This window comes from Phascolarctos cinereus, unplaced genomic scaffold (genome assembly GCF_003287225.1).
Source record: "Phascolarctos cinereus isolate Bilbo 61053 unplaced genomic scaffold, phaCin_HiC Scaffold_5;HRSCAF=322, whole genome shotgun sequence".
NCBI lineage: Eukaryota > Metazoa > Chordata > Mammalia > Diprotodontia > Phascolarctidae > Phascolarctos > Phascolarctos cinereus.
In genome coordinates this window covers 453854828-453875037 of record NW_027555958.1, presented here as the reverse complement: position 1 = coordinate 453875037, position 20210 = coordinate 453854828, and the positions used below count along the sequence as shown (strand labels likewise).

General features: G+C 41.8%; 2 pseudogenes across 1 annotated transcript; both read right to left on the bottom strand.

Moving 5' to 3' along the window:
- Positions 1-1496: 1496 nt before the first annotated feature.
- LOC110209222 (POU domain, class 5, transcription factor 1 pseudogene) lies at positions 1497-18912 on the bottom strand (annotated as a pseudogene).
- LOC144457717 (carnitine O-palmitoyltransferase 2, mitochondrial pseudogene) lies at positions 16473-20209 on the bottom strand (annotated as a pseudogene). Its single transcript, XR_013487149.1, has 3 exons — positions 19934-20209; positions 18909-19835; positions 16473-18013 (listed from the first exon to the last, which is right to left on the bottom strand). The product of XR_013487149.1 is annotated as a carnitine O-palmitoyltransferase 2, mitochondrial pseudogene (transcript).
- Position 20210: the final 1 nt, after the last annotated feature.

Here is a 20210-nt window from a genome sequence, read left to right as displayed (position 1 = left end):
TCTCTTCCTCTGCCGTCCCCTTTTCCTTTTGCCTTCAATCTTTCCCAACTTCAGAGACTTTTCCAATGAGTCCCATCTTTTCATTATGTGGTCAAAGTATTCAAGTTTCAGCTTCAGTATTTGACCTTCCAGTGAACTGCCTGAATTAATTTCTTTAAGAATTGACTGATTTAACTGGCCTTTCATTGTGGCTACACCCAATCTCCCCTCCATTGTCTTACCTCCCTATGGCCCCTGGCCATTTCCCACCCTTAATCCTAGCTAGGCTCCATTCTCCCTTGGCCTCGAGGTCCAGGTCCTCTATTCACCCAGCTTACTGGCCACTCCTAGATCCCTCCCACAGTCTTTCTGTATATAGGGTCCACCTTGTCTCCATTAAGATGCTGGGATTCTTATAAACTAGCCACTGGTCAGATTCTTAAAATCTAGCCAATAGCTTACTAATGTTCAGACTCCTTGAGAGTCTTGCCCAATATGATGGATGTTCTAATAAACCTTGTCTTTGGCTAAAAAAAAAAAAAGAATTGACTGATTTAATCACCTTGTTGTCCAAGTGACTCTCAAAAGTCTTGTCCAGCACAGTTCAAAATGTTGATTCTGCAATGCTCAGCTTTCCTTATAGTCAACTCTTATAGCCATATATTACTACTGGAAAAACCATAGCTTTGACCGCACAGATCTTTGGAAGCAGTGTCTGATTTTATATTCTTGGGCTCAAAGATCACTGCAGACAGTTACTGCAGCCATGAAATTAAGACACGTGCTCCTTGAAGGAAAACTGGCAAATCTGGACAGCGTACTAAAAAGCAGAGATGTCACCTTGCTGACAAAGGTCCATAAAGTCAGAGCTATGGTTTTTCCAGCAACAGTCACTATCCTCCTTCTGTCCACGGGGCCTGCCGGGTAGGAAGAGTTTCACAAATGCTTGTGGATTAATTGGACCTCATCTGATCCTCATTTCACAAGTAAGGAAACTAAAGCATAGAGTGAAGTGATCACTAGGGTCACACAGGTAAATGACCCAACCAATCTTTGAGCTCAGGTCATCATCTCCAAATCCAGCACTTTTCCCACTGGACCCTACTGGTTTTGAAGCTTCCAACCTCTCAGGGAACAGGTGAGCATCTAGCTCCTCTTCTGGTGGCTTGGCAGGTTTATCTTTGTTTCCTCTTGGAAAAAAACTGCCAGACATCTGTCTGAGTGACAACATGTGTGTCTAGTAGGAAGGGGTCGCCACACAGTAAGCTTTGAGACTCCTTAACTTTCAAACTGTATTTTTTTTATTTTTAGATTGCTTTATTTAAGCGATGAAAGAGATGCAGAACTAGCAAACAGTGCACTTCTCAACTTCCCTCCCATCCATTCCCCTCACAAAATCTGTTTATGAATCTCTGAAATATTGATCCTGTCCTTCCCTGTTCCTAAACATTCCCAGGATATAGATAGCTCAACCATCAACTCCCAGACCTTAAAACAATATGTTGGGTTCCTCATCTCTAATCTCTCACCGCCTCCCCCCAAACCCTTCGGCTTGAATGCATGGTAGAGCCCAGGGGCCTAACATGGAGAGAGGAAAATGCATTCCCTTCTGTGAAAGGAGCTGGGGAATAGAGAGTGGTGACAGGAGGGCCCCCATGATTGGGATGACTGGATGGAGGGCCTGGAGCTAGGGGGAAAAGGCTTAGGTGCCCCAGGGAAGGAGCCAGCTGCCTCACAATCTTCTCCACTGTGCTGCTACTGCTGCACTTGCCCTTTGGTTACAGAACCCAACTCAGGCATCTTTCTCAAGTCCCCAGCTCCTCGGCAACATTGCTGATCTGCTGAAGTGTGGGCTTGGGACACTGGAGAAACATGGTTTCCAAGTTTCCCCAAACTCCGTTCTCAAGGCTTGTGTGTTTCCTCTTTCTGTCTTAGCCTGGCATAGCTCCTGAAGGTAGTCATTGTCATCTGCAGCTTCTGGCCATTTCTGTACCAAAGTTCGGAGCTTACACATGTTCTTGAAGATGAGCTGTAGTGCCTCAAAGTGACAGGTGGTGGTCTGGCTAAAAACCTGGCCAAAGAGAGTCCCCAAGGTGATGCCCACGTCAGCCTGGGTATAACCCAGAGTGATCCCCTTCTGCTTTAGCTCCTTAACAAACAGCTCCAGTTCTCTGGGGAGGGGGTCTCCTGTGGTTGCTCGTCTCCACTCTCCACCAGCTCAATCTTGGTGACTTGACCAGTCATGTGGGACTCTGGGGAACTGCCTTCGGAAGGGCTGTCTACCCCAAGTCCTGCATCGCTGTCGGGGACTGTGATCTCCTGGGCATTGGGCTGAGATTCACAGTAGACACCTCCTCCCCATATATCATACAAGGGGTGGTACTGGGCCATTTCCCACCTGTCAGGTCCGGGCCCTGTTCCAGCCCCACCAGGTGGGCCTTGAAAGCCTCGCCAATTCCGCAAAGGCTCTGACCCCTGTGGTGGAGAGAAATATTCAGGAGCCAGATGTCCCGCCCTGCGGAAGCAGGGCACCTTGACTCGGGTTTTGTTTGTTTGTTTGGTTTTTCCCAAACTGAACTTTTTATTCACAACAAGAAACATTTAAAGATCAACAAAAATCTCAACATTCCGAGTGTTCAGTCAGCAAGTTGACTTTATTTGCCTTGTTTAAGGACAGCAAAGGAGATTTAAACAGACCTTAGAAAGAGAACTGGGCAACAAGCAATTCATTGACAGAGAAATCCTGAAGATAAACTTGCACCAGAAGTGGGAACGTTTGGGGCTTGTTAGCACGTTTGGTGTTTAACAAAACTGAAACGACCTGTTGTCTAAGGAAACACATCCCCCAAATGGACCGTGGAAAACCAAACATAGACCTTATTAAAATAACACACAAAGAATGTCAGATCTTGGAGAGGCCTTAGAACAGGAGCTGTCAGGGCTGGGAGGGGCCTTAGAATAGGGGATTTTAGAACACAAAATAGATCATGTTGCATTGGGAGGGACCTTAAAGTTTCTCATTCAAACCATCTTCCTCCTTCCCTCCTTTCTTCTTTCTGTGGGGGATGCCACTCAAATTAAAAAACAAAACAAAACAAAACACAGAGGTATCCAAGGAGAAACAGAAAGTTTATTATTATTATTGTTATTTCAAATCTCGAGATTTGGGTGTCCCTCCACCAGTGTGCTCTGATGAGGGGAGACAAACACAGAAGCAGAGAACCAGATTAAACAGCCCTAGTGGGCGAACCCCCCTCCCTCCAACTGTCTCTACATTCCTTAGTTTGTTGAGGTAATGTCAAAGAAGCAAAAAATGTGCAGTGAAGCTTCGACTTTGTACTGTGGAGCCAGGCCACCATAAAAGGTCGTTTACAATTGTTTTGGAAGATCTGACAGACTGAATAAACAATGGGAACAGACAAAGAAGGGCACTGGAAGGCATCTGAGTAAGGTCCTTTCAAAGGGAGATAAGGGGACTTGAAAGTTTAAGGGTGTTCCGGGGCTTATAGATGAATGGAAGCCAGATTCTTCCAGGGTGAGGGACAAAGGCGCATCTGGATAAGATCAAAAGATAGGCTAAGGCTTAACAACTAGACAAATTTTAACCTCTGATATCTGGCACTAAAAAAAAGAACTTTCAGAAATCTATACTTAACCCTATCTTACCTCCTGAACCCATTACCAGATTCAGGATAGTCTTATCCCAAACTTTAATTAACTGAGAAGTCTTCATAGGGACATCCCATTCACTTCTTTCCCTTCTTCCTTTCTCCCTCCCTCCCTCTCCTTTTCTCCTTCCCTCCTTCCTTCCTTCCTTCCTTCCTTCCTTCCTTCCTTCCTTCCTTCCTTCCTTCCTTCCTTCCTTCCTTCCTTCTTTCTCTCCCTCTCTGCCTCATTTCACAACTAGGAAAGTAAGACTAGAAAGGGAAGGGACTTGCTCAAGGTCACAAGTGGCAGAGCTAAGACCCTTTATAGGGTCCAGACACCCAGTTTAGAACAGTAGTCAAGTATGGGGTAGTGGAGGCTGGAGATTGAGGGGGAAAGTTGGGAAAGAGAAGAAGCATTCTACATTCAGATTCTGTGAACAGGAGAAAGGATGAGAAACCATGCCACACCCAGGGGTCTTGTTTTTTTTAAAAGCAGATCATACACATGCAGCCTGGTCTGCCCATGGTCCTGCTCAATGAACCTTATTGTTGGCCATGAGGTTTCCTGAGATGTCAGAGCAGTTGGAATTGACAAAGACATTTTCATCAACAGGGATACAGAATGTCTCTGATGATTCACAATCAATTGTCTGAACTGGCCATCCAAGTGTGACTCGTGGGGTGATTTTCACTGAACCAGAGGCCAGCTACTCCAACTTCTTCCCCTTTACAGCCAGAGAAATTGAGCTATAACTTGTTTGCATCCAGGTGAACTAGGAATTGAAGGAGTTCTTTTCTAACCCCATTTTCTAAATCCCAGCAGGGCTTTTCTGTTGTCCAGAAACAGTGGGAAAGTGGTCCATGAATTAGCTGAGTTACGTTTTGACTTTTGAGTTCACTGACATCAGAAGTAAGTTTTTATGGGACAGTAGATTGTCTGGCAAGGCAGTCTAGATTTCTTTACTCTCTATCATGTTTGAGTTCTGAGTAAAGGATTGGATCACCAAATAACCAATCTCACCTTACTTGTGACTTGGTGAATGACCATGATGGCAATCTATTTGAATTTGCAGGTGAGATAAAGCTAGGAGGGAGAGTTAACATGCTGGATGACCAAGTCAGGTTTGAAAAAGAACTTAACAGCTTAGATATTGAGCCAAACTGAACAAGGTAGAATTTAATAAAGACAAATGCAAAGTCCTGCCCTTTGGTTCAAAAAGTCAATTCCATAGAATCAGAATGTGGAAGAAAGGGACAGACAACAGCATGAGTGAAAGCAACTAAGGATTTTAGTGACCATACAATCAATGGAGCAGTCAGAAAACTTCATCACTTTCCGTCAAGGCACCATGCTACCTCCCCCTTGCTACCAGCTCCCCTAGTGCCGTGGACCAGTTTAACAGTGGTGAGAGGCGCTGTCCTTTTCCTGTCTATGGGCAGATGGTGGGCAGCAGTTGAATTTCTACCCTAAGGTCTGCTGCCTTGCTTGTCTCCTTGACTGGGTCAATAATCAGAACCTAAACTGCTTATCATTCAGAAATGGCTGTTGGGCTTGCATGCATCTCCTCAGTGAGTCTTCCAGAGTGGGAACGGGAAGTCTATTTCAAGAAAGTCATATGAGTATTTCCTAGTAAATGCAGGGAGGTCTGGGGGCATATCCTGAGTCCCGACTCTGTGCTACAAGAAAGAGACGCGTCACCTCACACCTCGAGTCCCCCATTTACAACTGCCTGTGACCTTCCTGGAGACTGAACGAAATTGGGAATTGGGTTTTAGTGTATGGTTCTCTTGGCTCGCTGCCATTGAGACTCAATGGCTGAACTGGATCTTTGCTGATACTCCTGGGGTTTTGTGAAACCCAGAACTTCCCTCCTGAATGTGGATTTGCCTGGTGCCTGGTTCTTAAGGGTTAGCATCAACTAAGGGAAAACAGTACCATCTAGTGTTGAGAACAGGAAATAACAAACCACGCCAGTATCTTAACCAAGAAAATCCCAAATGGGGTCACCTAGAGCCAGATGCAACTGAACAGCAATACACATGAAGCCCACTAAGAGGGTGCTTAACCTGGGGTTCACAGGGTCACCAAAGGGTCTCTAAGCAGATCTCAGGTGGTCCATGAACTTGGACGGAAAAACAATTACAACCATATTTCAATGGAATTGGGTTCTTTTATAATCAAAGCCTTTTATTTTATGCATTTGAAAACATTTGGGGAAGGGTTCCTGCCAAATGGGTCCAGCACAAAAGGGTACCATCTCATTTAATCCTAACCACAACCCTCTGAGGTGGCCAGGAAATGCATTATCATCTTCATTTTACAAATGAGGAAGATGGTGCTCAGGAGGCCACTTAGCTGGGAAGTGAGTAGGGGACTAGATACAGTGAGAAAACAGGAATTTTTTCGAGTCTGGCAGAGTCTGGACTCTTCTTTTGATCACTGATAGCAAAGCTTTGTCTACTACGGTCATTTATATTTGAGTGTGAAGGATTTTAAGAGCCTGAGTTGGGATTGCTGGACGCCTATCTGTAGAAGTTGCTGGACCCCAAGAATCTGATGATATACGGACATTTTATGCCAGGAATATTTTCTACCACTTTTCATAGCAGCCTCATCCAAGGTGGACCAGCCTGAGAATTCACACTCCATTTATAACATTGTGTGCTATCCTAGAAACTTAAACATTTTTTATTATCATTATCATCATCCTCATCATCATCATCTTCATCCTCATCCTCATCCTCATATTGTGGTTTGGCTTGGGAACGTAAGCTCCATTTGAAAGATTGTGAGGTAGCCTGTAAATCTAAACACCACTTACAATATTGTGGGCTAGCCTGGGAACCTAAAGTCCCCTTACAACATTCTGGGATAGCCTGGGAAACTAAATTCTATTTATAATATTGTGGACTGGATGGTGAACCAATAAAAATTTGTATTATATTTATAAGATACTAACAATAGTTAACAGCACTTACTGTGTGCTAAGTGCTTTACGGATATTTCATTTGATCCTCACAATATCCTTGAGAGGTAGGTGTTATTATTATCCCCATTTGACAGATGAGAAAACTGAGGCAAAGAGAGGTTAAGTGACTTGCCCAGGGTCATACAACTAGTAAGCGTCTAAGACTGAATTTGAACTCAGGTCTTCCTAACTCTGGGTTTGGTGCTTTATCTCCTAGGAGAGTGCGAGCATCCAACGTACATGTCAGCTTTTATAATACAACCTACCGGCAGCCTGACACTATTTTTGATTTTATTTTATGCAGGATTTTCGAATTATATGGCTCAAAACATTTAAAGAGTTTTGAATAGTATAAATATCTTATTCTCTTTATTTAGTATTTTATTTCCCCCCAGTTACATGTAAAAACAATTTTTAACATTTATTTTAAAAACTTTGAGTTCAAAATTCTCTTCCTTCCTCCCTCTCCCCCTCGCCTCATTGAGAAAGCAAGCAATTTGATATAGGTTATATATGTGTAGTCAAGCAAAACATTTCCATAATAGTCAGGTTGTGAAAGAAAACATAAGACAAAAAAAAAACTCAAGAAAAATAAAGTTTTAAAAGTATGCTTCAATCAGACACCATCAATTCTTTCTCTGGGGATGCACAGCTTTTTTCATCATAAATCTTTCAGAGTTGTCTTGGGTTATTTTATTGCTGAGACTAGCTAAGTCATTCACGGCTGATCATCTTACAATGTTGCGATTACTTTGTACGTAGTATATTTCATTCCATCAGTCCATGCAAGTCTTTCCATGTTGTTCTGAGAACACCCTACTCATCATTTCTTATAGTACTATAGCATTCCACCATAATCCATTCCCAAATTGATGGGCATCCCCTCAATTTTCAATTCTTTGCCATTAGAAAAGAGCTACTATAAATATTTTTGTACATACAGATCCTTTTCCTTTTTGTTTTTTATCTATTTTAGTATACACACCTAGTAGTGATATGCTAGGTCAAAGGATACGTATGGTTTTCCTTTGGACATAGTTTCAAATTGCTCTACAGAATGGTTGGCTCAGTTCACAACTCCACCAACAGTGCATTAATGCCCCATTGTCCCCACATTCCCTCCACCATTTGTCATTTTCCTTTTCCATCCTATTAGCCAATCTAGATATGAGGTAGTACCTCAGAATTGTTTTAATGTGCATTTCTCCAATCAATAGTGAGTTAGAGCATTTTTTCATATGGCTGTAGATAGCTTTGGTTACTTCATCTGAAAATTGTTCATATAATTAATCATTTATCAGTTCAGGAATGGCTCTTTCATAAATTTGATTCAGTTCACTGTATGTTTGAGAAATGAAGCCATTATCAGAGAAACTTCCTTAAAATTTTTTTTTCGCAGTTACTATTGCTAACAGTATTTTCCTCCATCCTCTCCTCTCTCCCATTTATTCTATTCTCTCTCTCCTTTCACCCTGTCCCTCCTCATTTATTTTTAAACATGTAAACCAATGCCAAAGTTTCCTGGATCTGTTTCATGTAATAAAAGCTTATCAGACATGTGTTATTATTTACAAAATACTTATTAGGTTAATGTAAAGGAATTTCAAAGTATATAAATAGAGTTACTCATCTCGAAATGGCCACAGATGTTGATTTGACAATGTTTGGTTTAGGGGCAGCTGAGGACACAGTGAGTAGCACTGGTCCTGGAGTCAGGAAAACCTGAGTTCAAATCTGACCTCAGACACTTTTTTTTAAAAGAAACAATTTTTTTAATTTCAAAAAGTGGATATATAGTTAACATTTTATTATGGAATAGGTTCTAATTTCTAATTTTATTTTCCTTTTTATGTGCAATTATGTATATGTATATAGGTATGTAGATATGTGTGTGTATATATATTTGATGTAGTTAATTATTTTTTGAGTCCCCCATTATAGAAACTTGGCTTCTTGAGAACAAGAATGTTTTTGTCATACTTTTTATCCATGGTGCTTAGGGAATAGTGAGGATTCAATAAAGACTTGTAGATGACTGGTTGACTGATAATAATTCTATTCTTTCAGACTTGTTAAAATAATAATCTAATTTAGTTTCACCATAAGAACAATTAGGAAATAAGATAAGCCTCTAAGGGCAAATATTTTTTCTTCCATTTATTTATACCTTCAGTTTGACTTCGTAAGCCATGGCACAATTTTGGTGTTCATTTATTTCAGTTATGTCCAACTCTCTGTGACCCCATTTGGGTTTTTCTTGGCAAAGATACTGGAGTGGTTTTCCATTTCCTTCTCCAGCTCTTTTTACAGGTGAGGATACTGAGGCAAACAAGGCTAAGTAACTCGTTCAGGATCACACAGCTAGTAAGTGGCCTCAGACACTGTTAGAGCTCTATGACCCTGGGCAAGTCACTTAACCCAGTTGCCTCCAAAAAAAACCCCCCAAAACCCCCAAACCAAACCAAATAATGATTAGTTTGCACATTTGTTTACACCTAGGTTCCATCCTAGCTCTAATACCTAGTGGTTGTGTGACCTTGGACAGGTGGCTTCATGCCTCAGCGCAAGTTTCCTCATCTGTAAAATGAGGACAAAAATGCCTGGGAGCCTGCCTGCTGGGATCATCATGGTGCTGAAGAGATGATGGAAACCTTAATGGGCTCCAGAAATTCCCTCCCCTTTGCTCCACAGGTCTCTCTACCCCTCACTTATCCCACTGCAGTAATCTCCTAATTGGCTTCCCTGCCTCCTACAGGGAAGGTGATGGAAAGAGCTTTAGATTTGGCATAAGTGAACCAGGGTTCAAATCCCAGCTTTGCGGCTCAATATGTCTGTGATCTTTGCTAAGTCACTTTATCTCTGTGAGGTTCAGTTTTTTCATCTGTAAAATGACAGAGGATCCCACCAGACTATTGGCAGCTCTGACAAGGGATGTCAGAGCTGGGAGGGGTCTTAGATCAGGGCCTGTCAGAGCTCAGAAAGACTGTAAGAATTATTTAATGTAACCAAGACCTGAACAAGGATCCTCACTAGAACATTCTCCACCCTCTCTCCTTGAAGACTTCTAGTGAGGAAGATCCCCCTTTTTCTTGGGGTAGCCTGTTCTACTTTGGAATAATTCTACTCATTGGGAAGTACTTCCTCACATTGAGCTTAGATTGGTCCCTTTGCCTCTTCCAGCCATTGCCTCTAGTGCCAACTTGAACCAGCGGGCTTCCTTTCCCATAGAACAACCTTTCTGTTCATTTAAGACAGAGCTCAGTTTCCTTCTGACCTGACCCAGACATGCCCATCCACCATCCCTATGTAGCACAGTCCCTCATTCCCTTATCATTCTGGCTGCCCTCCTCTGGATACCTCCCACATTATCAATGTCCTTTCCAAAGTGTGGCCCCCAGACTTGAACTCTCCCATTCCATGGCTGGTCTGGAAGGGGCTGTCACCTTGCTCATCCTAGACACATGCAGATGAAGGCATTTTTTCCCACTCCTTATTAAGTTTATGAGATTTGATCTCTGAGGGGACAAGCTTGCTCAAGAGGTGGTAAATAAATGGTACAATATTGAGCCAAGTGGGACCAGGAAAGGATTTTAGATCATCCAAAGAAGGAAGCCTGAAAGGGATTTCTTTTGGAACCTGCATACTCCATTATCCTGTGGGTGAATAGACACCAGATGAAGAGGACATGGTGTCATTGGGAATGAATGAAAGAGATTTCCATAAAATACCCAAGAAAACCCATCATATGAGGCAAGCATGGACTTCTGCCAATGACGTGCCTGAGAAGGCAGCGTGGAGTGGTGGAAAGACCTTGGACTGGAGCTTGGAAGCCCTGGGGTCCCATTGAAGGCCTGGCCCTTCTTGGCTGTGGGACCCTGGGCAAGGAGACCGCATCAGAACATTCATCACCACGTGCATAGTCGTGTGGAGGAGACATGGGCTTTTGCCCGTGGAAAGCATAGAATCCTAGATTCTGAGCTGGAAGAGACTTCAGAGGCCATCCCATTCCTCCCGTTTTGCAGATGAAGAAGATGAGGCTTAGAGGTGTTGCCTGACTTGTGTAAGGTCACTCTTAAACAAGTCTTCTAGGAAGCATGCACTAGAGAACTGACCTCAGAGTTTTGAGTCCTGACTACAGCGCGGCCTCCCTCACTTCAATCCAATTCACTTGCACGTCACGGCGTCACCTTCCTGATATCCCGTCCTCTTCCAGAACAAAGGATCAACAACAGTAGCCCTCATGGTCCTTTCAATGAGGTTAAGGACTTTCCACATCTAGTTTACTTTTGATTGACTCAAGATGTCTGGGCCTTGTGGGGCTCCCTTAATTGGGGTGGAGATGGAAATTTCCAGGAATTCAGTGGCCTACTCTCTTCTTCGGCAGCTTAGCTCTTCTCTCTCTTTAATCACTCATTGCCCCACGGCTGCTGATTCCCCTTCCAGCTCAGCTCCTTAAATCCAGGGTAGGGGCTAAGGACACCCCCTCTACCCAAGTGTTCATGTAGCCCTTTTCTCCTATTCTACTCCCTTGTAGACTCTTTTTCTTTTCTTTTCTTTCTTTTTTTTTTTTTTGGATTAGGCAGTGGGGTTAAGTACCTTGCCTAGGGTCACACAGCTATTAGGTGTTATGTGTCTGAGGTTGCATTTGAACTCAGGTCCTCCTGAATCCAGGACTGGTGCTCTATTCACTGCGCCATTTTGCTGCCCCCCTTGAAGAGTCTTTTTCAAGAAGCCCTAGAATCCCTCAGAGCTGTGATGCAATACAAATCCCAGAAGACCATTCAGTTCTCCAATCCCAATGGTACCACCATTGGGAAAGGGGCTTCAGTCCACCCTCTTATACTTCCACTCAAATTCCCCATGACTTTCTAAACCAAAATACCACACTCTAGTCAGGAATCTCCTAATAGCACCTACCTCAGAGGGTCATTGTGAGGATCAAATGAAATAATATTTGTGAAGATTTAGCTAGGGCCTGGTAGATGGTAGATGCTTAACAAACATTTATTCCTTATGAGAACATGAGCTCCTTGAGGGCAGGACTATCTCACTTTTCTATTTGTATAGTCTTTAGCACAGTGCTTTGCACCCATTGAGTACTTAATAAATGATTTTTCCTCATTTCAAATGCGATATTTGTATTGCACTTAGCACAGAGCCTGGTCTATAGTAAGTGCTTAGGTAAATGTTTTTTATCATCAGCATCATCATTCACAGCAAAGCAAATTCCATTTTATAATCTATAAACAACAAACCCGGTGGGATTTTGTATTCTCTGGGTCTACCTTTCAGTCAAGTGTGTGACTGTAAAGAGCGAGTTATGCTGAAGGAAATCATTTGAGAAAGCTTGACCCTTTCCTCCACATATTTTCCTCAAGAAGAATGTCGATATAACTTCAGGGTTCAGCACAGTGCCTGGCATATCAGTGATGCTTCATTGATTATGAATATGTGGGTCGATATTTTCTCATAATTTTTTTAGAGATAAGGAAGTACATAAGTGCTTAACCATGTGTCAGGCCCTTTGTTAAGAAAGTAGGCATGTGACTCAATTACTAGTTACTGATGGTAATTTTTTTTTTTTGGCTAGGCAATGGGGTTAAGTGACTTGTCCAGGGTCACACAACTAGTAAGTGTTATGTGTCTGAGGCTGGATTTGAACTCAGGTCCTCCTGACTCTGTGCCACTTAGCTGCCTCACTAATAGTAATTCTTTATAATGTATATACATACATATGTATGTATGTGTATATACACTCGTATGTACATGTGTACACACACACACACATATGTAAGTTTAAATCAGTTTCATGAGAAATCACCTTCACAACCTCCTCCTCTTGCTCCTTCTCATTCTCATGGTTCCTGGGGACCTACCTGTCACTGGGTGAGCGGAGTCTTTGGTCTGGGCCAGGAGCAGGAACCACGGGGATCTGTCAGTCCAGGATCCCAGGCTGGGTGTTATAGACAGCTGAGCATCAGTGCCCTGAGGAGCAAGGGTCCTAGCTCAGCAGAAGCTGACAGTGATTCTGGCTTTGGGTGTGAATTTAGTAGGACCAATGCTCTGTAGGAAACATGAGCCTAATACCTCCTATACCCGGAGACCAAGGAGTTACAGAAGGGATTGTGCCCCGAAGGTGTCAAGGGAAAATGTATGTTTACTCTTACTATATCTATGGAGTAAATGTCAAACCAGTTTATAGTTCCACCAACAGGGCATTAATGTGCCTGGTTTTCCACATACCCTCCAACATTTGTAGTATTAATATTCTCTTTTCATCAATTTTGGCAATCTACCGGGTAAAAGGAAGAATCCCAGAGTTGCTTTAATTTGCATTTCTCTAATAATTATATTACATTATTATTACATTGTATATTATATTCTATATCATATTATATTGTATTATATTACATTATTATTACATTGTATATTATATTATATATCATATTGTATTATATTACATTATTATTACATTGTATATTATATATCATATATTGTATTATATTACATTATTATTACATTATATATTATATTATATATCATATTATATTGTATTATATTACATTATTATTGTATATTATATTATATATCATATTATATTGTATTATATTACATTATTATTCCTCCTAGATTTCTTCCTTTAAAAGTCTACTCATATCCTTTGATATGGGGAATAACTTTTTTACATTTGAATCTGTCTGTTTCTTATGCATCGTGGAAATGAAACCTACCACACAGATTTTTTCTCCAGTTATGTTTCCCTTCTAATTTTAGCTGCAGTTTCGTGTGCATTTTATGTAATCATTTATGTAAAATTGTCTAGTTTATCATCTGTGATCCTCTCTATCCCTTGTTTGGTCATGAATACTTCTCCTCTTCATAGATCTGAAAGATAATTTCTTCCTTGCCATTCTGTTTAGAACGTTACCCTTTATCCCTCTCAGTCATAAATCCATTTGGAACTTATCTTGACACATGGTGTGAGATGTTTGTCTATACTTAAGTTTCTGCCAAATGACTTTCTGATGTTCTTCGCCGTTTTGTTTGAATAGTGAGCGCTGGTCCCCGTTGCTAGGGTCTTGGGTTTATCAAACATTAGGTTACTGTGTTCATTTGCTTCTATATGTTTTGTACTTAATCTATGCCACTGAACAAACTATTTCTTAACCACAGCAACTCATTTTGATGATTACAGTTTTGTAGTATAGTTTGAGTTTTGGTTTAGGCCCTCTTCTTTTCTACTTTTTTCTACTTACTTCCCTTGAGAGTTTTGTTTTTGGGAGTTTTTTTTGGTGAGGCAATTGTAGTTAAGTGACTTGCACACAGCTAGTTAGTGTTATGTGTCTGAAACCAGATTTGAACTCAGATCCTCCTGACCAGTGCTCTATCTACTGATTCACCTAGCTGCCCCAAATTTAATTTTTTTGTTTTTATTTTTTGGTGAGGCAATTGGGGTTAAGTGACTTGCCCAGGGTCACACAACTAGTACGTGTCAAGTGTCTGGTCTGAGACCAGATTTGAACTCAGGTCCTCCTGACTCCAGGGCTGGTGCTCTGTCCACTGCACTACCTAACTGCTCCTTTCCTTTGATATTTTTTTAAATTAATTTATTTATTCTGATTTATCAATAATCATTTCCATAAGCTTTTGAGTTTTAAATTTTTCTCCACCTCTCTCCCTAAGATGGCACACAATCTAACACAGACTCTACATATACATTCCTATTAAACATATTTTCACATTAGTCATGTTGTAAGGAAGAATTAGAACCAACAGAAGGAACCACAAGAAAGAAGAAACAAAACAAAACAGAATTAAAAAAAGAGCAAATAATATGCTTCCATCTGCATTCAAACTCCATGGTTCTTTCTTTGAATGTGGATAGCATTTTCCATCATGAGGCCTTTGGAGATGTCTTCCCTTGAGATTCTTGACCTTGCGTTCCTCCAGATAAAATTCATTATCATTTTTTCTAGCTTTATGATGTATTCCTTTCATAGTTTGATTGGCATGGCACTGATTAAATTAATTTGGGTAGTATTGTCACTTTTATTTATTGGTTTGGCTGATGCATGAGCAGTAAATATTTCTCCAATTATTTAGCTTTATCTTTATGTGAAGAGTGTTTTGTAGTTGCTTTTTGTATGGTTCCTATGTGTGTTAGCACATAGGCTACCAAGTATTTTATGCATTTGGTAGTAATTTAAAATATAATTTTTCTATCTTTCCCCACTGGATTATGTTGTTTATGTATATCGATTATGTAATTCATATGATTTCTTTTAATTTTCTTTTCAATTTTAATTTTATTTCAATTTTGCTGTTGTTATTTCAATTAAGTTTTTAGTTTGCTCTCTAGGGTTCTCTGAGTAAACCATCATATCATCTTTAAAAAAGCAATTGTGTTTCCTTTTTACCTATGCTTATTCTCTTCTCTTGTCTTATTGCTACAACTAACACTTCTAGCACTACATCAATGAGTAGTGCTGATAATGGACATTTGTGCTTTGCCCCTAATCTTACTGGAAAGCCCTCTAGTTTATCCCCATTACATATATTACTGGTTCTTGGTTTTAGATACTACTTACCATATTAAAGAAAGATCTGTTAATTTCTATGTTTTCTAGAATTTTTTTTTTAAAAGCAGGCATGTATCTAAGAGCAGTATGTAAGTGCTTAAGAGCAGGACCTCTTTCCCCATGCCTTGATTGGATTAATGTAATTATCAGACTAAGAGAAGGAAGAAATATTTGATTTTTTCAGTTTAATGGAAGTATCTCTTGAGGTCACTTGGAGTATTGAAGAAATGGAGTGAAAGGTTTTAGAAAAAATGCTTCTCTAGGGTGTGCCCAAAGTTAAAAGGTTATTGTTTGATGAAAGAAAAGTTACCTAAGCTTTCACCTGGGCTTTGTAACCAATAGATGCATCTTGTGAAATTTTGTTTATTATCTAGAAATGTTATAAATTGTAAACTCCAGATTGACTTGTGTTAGAGAAATTTCCAAAGGCCTGGATTTTCAGCAGAAAAAATACTTACTTAGAATAATTTAAATGAATAAAAATGTTCCAGCAGGCTTGTGCCTAAAGTTCCGAGGACAGTTTTCTTCCATAGTATAGATGCCAGAGTGGAGCCTCTACAAGCTTTTCACTGGTTATTTGTGCCTTTATTCTCTCACATGTGACACCATGACTTCCCCCCAAACTTGGCCAGTCTGACAATGACACACCAGCTTTACAGCTCAGACCTAATTGAAAAACTCCCTTTTCCATGATGCAGAGCAAAGAAGACCCACCCTGATGCCATTCTCAGCTGCTGGGCTCAAACTGTAGACCCCTTCCCCTGGTTGTTGGCTGGCGAAGGAGTGGTATGAATGAATTGATCAGGAACTCAATTTTTATCTAAAATCTTTTAGATTTTGATGGAGATGGTAAATCTTGAATGGAGAAGAGAGCAGGAGTACACAGGGGAGATGGAGGTAGAAAGATGGTCCTATGGGGATTAAGGAAAGGTGCTGAAGAACAGCTTCACCCGACCTACCACCTAAAGCATCACCTGGTCTTCACCTAAAATACGACCTTAACTTGATGAGTGTGACTTGGGAGACAATAATTATTATTCTACATTTGTGGGGTTTATCTATTCCTTTTATTTCCCCTGGGGATAGAGTTCTGGGAAGCCATTTCTTTGAGATGGGTGGCCTAAAGAATATATTACCTGAGCCAGGAAAGGGGTGACTAGACTCTAGGAATGCTAGGCACCTATGATCTGCAGATGATTGCAACCCCTCCATGCGTTCCCATGTTAATATTAAATAGTCAACATCGACCAAATTAAAATCTTCAAAGAAAAGACAGGAGACTCCATGTTTGACTCAAAGTAGAATTCTTATTCAAATGTAAACTTTTCTCCAAAACACAGGGAGAAAACATCATTAACAGACATTTCAACTCTTAAGTGAATCCAGTTTAGATTCACATTTTTCTAAAATGCAAAGGGGAAGCAATCCGTTCAATTAATAACCACCACCACCCACCACAACACCACCATCTTTACTAGGTACCTATCAGGTGTTCAAAACACACAAGTCTCCACTCTCAAAAGAGACATGATTCACATGCAGCAAATGGTAGGTTAGGAGTTTTTTGTTTGTCTTTAATTCTCAGTGATGCAGAAACTTTTAAAACACATCAACAATGAAAGACTTGTCAAATTAGTGCTTACAAGTCATTCCTTATGCTTTGGACACTTAACTAGACCAGAATATTTTGTTGTCTCTTGGGGGAAAAATCAGTTCAAGCTTCCATTCAGAGGGGGCTCCCCTTGTGAAAGTGCCTTGGAAAGTCATTCTAAATTCCTTCGCACCGATAAGCTACATCTGAAAGGTGTGGCCAAGCTCTATTAACATGACCCAACTTTTTTTCTTCAAGGACATATAGTTAAGTGACTTTTAAGTGGAAGAGTTGGGAGAAGAGGGATGTTCTTCACGTGTCCTGGACAGACCCAAGCCTCATCGCCATATCCACCGGATAAGGCCCAACCAATGTCATTCAAAGAGTGCAACTCACTCTTGATCAGTTACCCCAGAAAAAAGGGCTGTCCTACGTTATCCTTCCCCTTCTCCTCTTATGTAGCACAACTACCTCCAAACAGGGTGAACTTGTTTACTCTTGTAACTACTCATAAAAATCATTTCTGATACCCGGGAAAGACTTCAGGGCTTCTGTATACCATTAAGAGTTACAGCCACATGGTTCTCCCTTATGCTGGTGTTAGAGCCTTTCAGAAGAGTAACAAGGGGACACTTTTGAATGGAAGCATGGAGGGACAACAAGATACTTCTCTTATTATTGGAGGATGGCACAGCTGAGTGCCAACATGTGAATGAATGGATAGTGGGCATAAGATTGGTCTCTTAACTCTAGAGAGAGAGATCCCCCCTTTTCTCCCTCCATTTTCAGATTCTCTGGGAAAAAGTGGAAGGCCTAGACCAGAGCAAACAGTCGGCCTTTAGTTAACGCTGGTTCCAAGCCTGGCAGTTGAGTCTTCTGACTTATCCTTTCCCACTTGTTTTATGGGCCTTCCTTAGCTATGAATAGGTCTGCCTTCTAGAATACCAAAAACATTTTCCAAGCACTTTGTCACTCCCTGATTGAACTCGCCGACGTTTCTGCCACAGTGGGAGGAGACTGTGAACTTCAGGTAGTCTTGGTGGACGGAGTAGCCAACTGCAATGCCATCAGGCACCATCGGTGTGAAAGCGATGTTGGCCACCAAGGGGCTGCTCAGCGTGTTGGTTAAAAGGATGTTTTCATTGAGATAAGTACACGCAGGATCCTGGAAGAAGTCGGGAATCATGGGGCCTCTCTTTGCTGCTGCCAGGAACCTCAGGGCAAACAAGTGCCTGTCGAATCCCTGACCTAGGGAACAGATACAATGTTGTTACTGCTGACGATGGACCCCAACGGAGGGAAAGAGAAAGATGCCATCGTGGGAGGCCTTGGCTCCTGGGGAGCTGAGGACAGCTCTGCTAAAAAAGGAACACCCAAGTGACCGGTTTTCAGGATCATGAAATTTCAAAGCTAGAAGGGTAAATTTAAAAACATTTTAAAACAATCTGTAGAAAAGGACTGTCAGAGCTGGGAGGGGCCTTAGAACAAGGGATATCAGAGCTAGGAGGGGCCTTAGGAGAGAGAATGTCAGAGTTAGAGGAAACCCTGTAACGTAGAACATAGAATATTAGGGCTATAAGCACTTAGCTTAGAACCTGGCTCATAGTAGGTTCCTTATAAATGTCAGTTGGCTGACCAAGAAACTTCAAAGAGCATTGAGTCTCACATATACCCCCAGCCTCGTACACACCAATTCTACAATGTGAGGAACAGTGGGGACCTTACAGAGCATGGGAGACTGAGGCAAAGAGAAGTGGTGATGAGCTGAAAGCACAGCCAGCTCTAGATCTGGGATCTTATAGGTGACTTCGGGAAAGCTACTTAACTTTCTGGCCCTCAGTTTCCTCAACAATGCCTGAAGTCAGTCCGTGGTCTATGATTCTGTGACAGACACTCAGTTCATCCCCAGGTCTTTCTAGCTTGACAGGCCTATGGAATTCTTGGGACACTCACTTAGCCTTCAGGAAGTCAGTCATCTCCACGCCGCAATGAGGCGTTGGAAGGGGTCCTAGTGAAGGGTAACAACCTCTTGTCTACAAAAAACTCTGCACTGCTACTTGAATTGGTAAAAAAAAAAAAAGGCATTGTCCTTCCTCTGGAAAGAGTACTCGGTAAGGAACTCAAAGCCAGCATTCCTACTCACCCATCGCTGCCTCTCGGATCAGTCAGACATGGTATTCTGAGCACTCAGACAGCATATTCCGAAGGTCCCTCACTTTGTATCGGAAAGCCACCCTTACAAAAGCCTCAGAGCATCTCTTGGTGTAAACAGAGGCAGGCCGAATGATCTCTGTGCGTCCATGCTTGAAGGTCCTGGTGCTGCAGGCCTCATACGTTGGTACCATCTGCCTGTATGGGGAAAGGAAAGCTCTCTCTGAAGAGAGAGCTGGATCATGGCGTCAGGGCTCACCTTCTGCCTCTTGAGGAAGGCCTTCCCTCCTTTCTCAAAGTGGAAACACTGAAAAGTCAAAGATTTCTTCTTAGCTTCAAAGTTTTCCTTGGCTTCAGAAATACCCTCTCTTAAGGTGTCATTCAGGTACAAGTCCAGCTTCCTCACCACGTAAGAGGAGTCCACATTAGCGAGGTGAGAGTAGGGTGTGATCATGGGCTCCTGAGTGCTGTCTTTAAAGATCTCATTCATGAAACGGATCACGGCCACACCATCCCCCCAAGAGGTTTCAAGGTTGACGCCCGCAAACCCATCCTTGGTGATGATCAAGTTGAAAGACTTGTCAAACCAGCGGTTCATCCCCTCCCCATGGTGGAGGGTCCGAACTAATTGGTCAGTATCTGTAACGGAAAAGTCATCTAGACCCAGGCTGAAGATGGCTGTTTCCACAAGCCTTATGGCTTCTTCATTGCCATTATTCAACAACTCATTCCGAAGCTTGGCCCAGGTGTTTCTATTTTCACTGGTCAGGTATGCCACGGGGAAGTCAGGGGTGGGACTTTCATGGGAGAGAATGTATTTCGGGTGGGCATGGATTTCTGAGGCCGTCACGATATTACCATTATCATCCAGGACATTAAAGACATAAACATTTCCATTTCGTAGCACCAAAATGTGCACCTGCTTTCGTCAGTGACCAAGTCATCCTTATTTAGGGGAATGTGGGTTGTGTTGAAAAGCCTGTAGAATTGAGACATATCCAGAGGATAGGTGCTGACCACGGAGGCTGCCATACACACAAGATCTGGAGATATGAACTGAATGAGTTTCTTAAATTGTTCATTGTCGGTCTTCTCTGGATACAGGTGCATGACCTCTGGCTCAAGGGATCCAGCCCTGAAGGTCTTCAGGAGCTGAATGGAAGATATGGTCAGGTTGGTCACTCGGGTGAGCTGGTCATTCTGTTCAGGTTTTGGATTTGCTTGGAAGGCAGGAGCTGCATTGCTATGGAAAGCTATAGAATCCCGAAGAGCTAAAAATGCCTCGATCCACATT